Raw genomic sequence first — 4,428 nt, forward strand, 5'->3', positions numbered from 1 at the left:
CTCACAGGCTTGAGACGACAGAGTTTGTCAAGTTACGGACTTTCCCTTCTCCCTCGGGTTTCTAAGGCTCCAGGTTTGGAATAACGGAGTGTTCTCCCCACAGCAACCTTGTGAGAGGGGACGCACAGGAAATAATAAATTTCTTTTCTCTGCCGAAGGGGAAACGGAACCGTAAGGCAGGGAGTCTCTTGCCTGAGGTTGCATAGAAATGAGAGACCACACTGATTTACAAGTCGGTCTCCTAAGTGGGTGCGGCTCTTCTCACCTGCGCCCGCCTCCACTAGGCCTTGTTCATGTCTCAACAGCCACGCCCCAGCCATCACTTTAGGTCCTAACGCCGTCCTAGTACACGAACCACATGTCCCCTGGTATCAGATGTGCTAACGAGCGCAAAGAGGTAATTAACCCTGGGTGAAGAGCTAGTTGTGTCAGCAAGCATATGGGGCGCTGAAGGGAAAAGAATTAATCCATTAGATTTGGAATTCTTTATTTCTTCCCTAGACACTGGAAAAGTATTAAGAGCTAATAAAAACTTTTAAAATAATCATAAAAGTAGCTAATGGTAACCGGGTATTAAGTGTCAGGCTCCGTTCAAGGCGTGCGTGCTAAGTCGCTCCAGTTGTGTCCGACTCTTGGCGATCTTACTGACTGTAGCCCGCCAGGCTCCTCTCTTTACCCTTATTTCTTCATTTCCTCTTCGTGACAACTTTATGGCGAAGACAGAGCTGAAACGGGAACTAGTGGAAAGTAGTAGGAATAGATCCTGAGAGCCTGAGGCTTCAGAATCTATCATGTCATCTATCTGACATGCAGACACACGGTGATGTCAGCTAGGACCACTGTGGGAACTATCAGCTGAAACACGTTTACGTTTCCTTCCTGTGGCCTGAGCTTCCTCACAGCTTGGCAACTGGGTTTTGAAGTTGAGCATCCCAAGAAAGAGACTGGTATAAGCTGCACAGCCTCTTCTAACTTAGCCTTGGAAGTTACAGAGTGTAACCACAGGTAGGATCTGCTGGATTTTTCATCATTTTTTTTTTTTTAATGTACTTTGTGGTCCTATATGCTTTGACATGCCTGCGGCCCTGGCTGACACCTTGACTGAAGGTTTGGGAGCGACCCTGAGGCAGAGGAACCCAACTAAACTCAGATTCATGGACGGACAGAAACTGTGAGATAATAGCTGTTGCGTTTTGGTGTGTGTTTTTGTTTTTGTTTTGGTGTGCTGCAGGGCAAGCAGGTATCTTAGTTCCCCAACCAGTGATTAAAAACTGTGCCCTCTGCAGTGGAAGCATGGATTCTTAACCACTGAACCACCAAGGAAGTCCCAAATAGTGGTTTTTTAAGTAACTAAGTTTTGGGGTAAACACAGCAATAGATCACTAATATGCTTACTAAAGAGAAGAAAAAGAACCTTGAACAGTATTAACCACTGTGCTGCTGCCTTAGACACTTGGCTTGGCAAGCTTATCCATGCCCGTGATTTGAATTAACCTGTGTGGATGATTCCCAAGTCTCTATCTCCGTCCCAGAACGCTCTAATGAACTACAAATATTGATATACTACAGCCTGCTAGACATCTCCACTTGGAAGTGCTACAGGCACCTCTCATTCAACTTATCAAAAACTGAACTCATAAACTATGGACTTTGGGGGACATTGATGCATCAATGTAGGTTCATCAGTTGTAACAAATGTACCTCTGTAGTGGGGGATATTGATTATGGGGAGGCTACACATGTGTGGAAGTGGGGGCATATGGGAATCTCTGTACCATCCTCTCTAACCTGTTGTAAACCTACAACTGCTCTAAAAAAATAAAGTCTTCATGAAAAAAGTTGAATTTACAGGAGTTCCCCACTACTCTAGTGGTTAGGATTCTGGGCTTTCACTGTCATGGCCCAGGTTCATTCCTGGTCTAGGAATAAAGATTCCAAAAGCTGTGTGGTGTGGCCACAAAAAAAAAAAAATTGAATTTACAGTTTTCTCTCTCAATTCTGTTATTTTTCCAATGTCCCATCTTATGAAAAAATACCTCATTCCATTGAGTTGCTCAGATTAGAAACCTGGCATTTATCATTATTTCCTTAATCTTTCACTCTTCATATCCAGTAATACAGTAATAATAACCATATTTATTATTATTTTAACAAAATAGCAACTAACACTTATGTGCTAGGTACTGACTGTTTTAGGCACTTTGTCTCAACTAGTTTAATCTTTACAACACACCTAAGAAATAAATGCTGTCATTATTCTTATTTTACAAATAAGAAAACAAGTAAGAAGGATTAAGTAACTTGCCCAAGTCCATAGCCACTAAAGTGGCAGAGTGTGATTTAGAAACTAAGCTGTTGGGCAGCACAGCCTACACATTTCAAGGACTACATTCTAATGCCTCCCATCAACCAAGTCCTGCCATTTCTTAATTCCTGTCTCAGGAGTTAAGTGTCACCTCACTCTTCCCCTACTGTTGCCCACTTCAGGCTGTGTCATCTCTTAATTAAACTATTGTAAGAGTCTCTGGAATGCAAAAGTAGGATGTCAAGAGATACCTGGAGTAACAGGCAAATTTGGCCTTGGAGTACAGAATGAAGCAGGGAAAAGGGTAACAGAGTTTTTCCAAGAGAACACACTGGTCATAGCAAACACCCTCTTCCAACAACACAAGAGAAGACTCTACACATGGACATCACCAGATGGTCAATACCAAACTCAGGTTGATTATATTCTTTGCAGCCAAAGATGGAGAAGCTCTATACAGTCAGCAAAAAAAAAACAAAACAAAACAAAACAAAACAAAAAAAAACTGAAAGCTGACTGTGGCTCAGATCATGAACTCCTTATTGCCAAATACAGACTTAAATTGAAGAAAGTAGGGAAAACCACTATACCATTCAGATATGACCTAAATCAAATCCCTTACAATTATACAGTGGAAGTGACAAACAGATTCAAGGGATTAGATCTGACAGAGTGTCTGAAGACTGATGAACAGAGGTTCGTGACATTGTACAGGAGGCAGTGATCAAGACCATCCCCAAGAAAAAGAAATGCAAAAAGGCAAAATGGTTGTCTGAGGAGGCCTTACAAATAGCTGAGAAAAGAAGAGAAGTGAAAGGCAAAGGAGAAAAGGAAAGATATATCCATCTGAATGCACAGTTTCAAAGAATAGCAAGGAGAGATATGAAAGCCTTCATCAGTGATCAATGCTTAGAAATAGAGGAAAACAATAGAATGGGAAAGACCAGAGATCTCTTCAAGAAAATTAGTGATACCAAGGGAACATTTCATGCAAAGATGGGCACAATAAAGGACAGAAATAGTATAGACCTAACAGAAACAGAAGACATTAAAAAGAGATGGCAAAAATACATGAAAGAACTATACAAAAAAGATCTTCATGACCCAGATAACCATGATGGTGTGATCACTCACCTAGTGCCAGACATCCTGGAATGTGAAGTCAAGGGGGCCTTAGGAAGCGTCACTACAAACAAAGCGAGTGTAGGTGATGGAATTCCAGTTGAGCTATTTCAAATCCTAAAAGATGATGCTTTGAAAGTGCTGCACTCAATATGCCAGCAAATTTGGAAAAATCAGCAGTAGCCACAGGACTGGAAAAGGTCAGTTTTCATTCCAATCCCAAAGAAAGGCAATGACAAAGAATGTTCAAACTACTGCACAATTGCACTCATCTCACACGCTAGTAAAGTAATGCTCAAAATTCTCCAACCCAGGCTTCAGCAGTACATGAACCGTGAACTTCCAGATGTTCCAGCTGGATTTAGAAAAGGCAGAGGAACCAGAGATCAAATTGCCAACATCCATTGGATCATTGAAAAAGCAAGAGAATTCCAGAAAAGCATCTACTTCTACTTCATTGACCACGCCAAAGCCTTTGGCTGTGTGGATCATAACAAACTGTGGAAAATTCTGAAAGAGATGGGAATACCAGACCACCTTACCTGCCTCCTGAGAAAACTGTATGCAGGTCAAGAGGCAACAGTTAGAACCCGACATGGAACAACAGACTGGTACCAAATAGGGAAAGGAGTACATCAAAGTTATATATTGTTACCCTGCTTATTTAACTTATATGCAGAGTATATAACACGAAATGCCAGGCTGGAAGAACTAAAGAGCCTTTTGATGAAAGTGAAAGAGGAGAGAAAAAATATTTTTCTTAAAACTCAGCATTCAGAAAACTAATAAGACCATGGCATCTGTCCCATCACTTCATGGCAAATAGATAGAGAAACAATGGAAACAGTGACAGACTTTATTTTGGGGGGCTCCAAAATCACTGCAGATGGTGATTGCAGTCATGAAATTAAAAGATGCTTGCTCCTTGGAAGTAAAGTTGTGACCAAACTAGACAGCATATTAAAAATCAGAGACATTAAAAAAAAAAGCAAAGACATTAC

Source organism: Bubalus kerabau, chromosome 5 (assembly GCF_029407905.1).
Source record: "Bubalus kerabau isolate K-KA32 ecotype Philippines breed swamp buffalo chromosome 5, PCC_UOA_SB_1v2, whole genome shotgun sequence".
Lineage (NCBI taxonomy): Eukaryota > Metazoa > Chordata > Mammalia > Artiodactyla > Bovidae > Bubalus > Bubalus kerabau.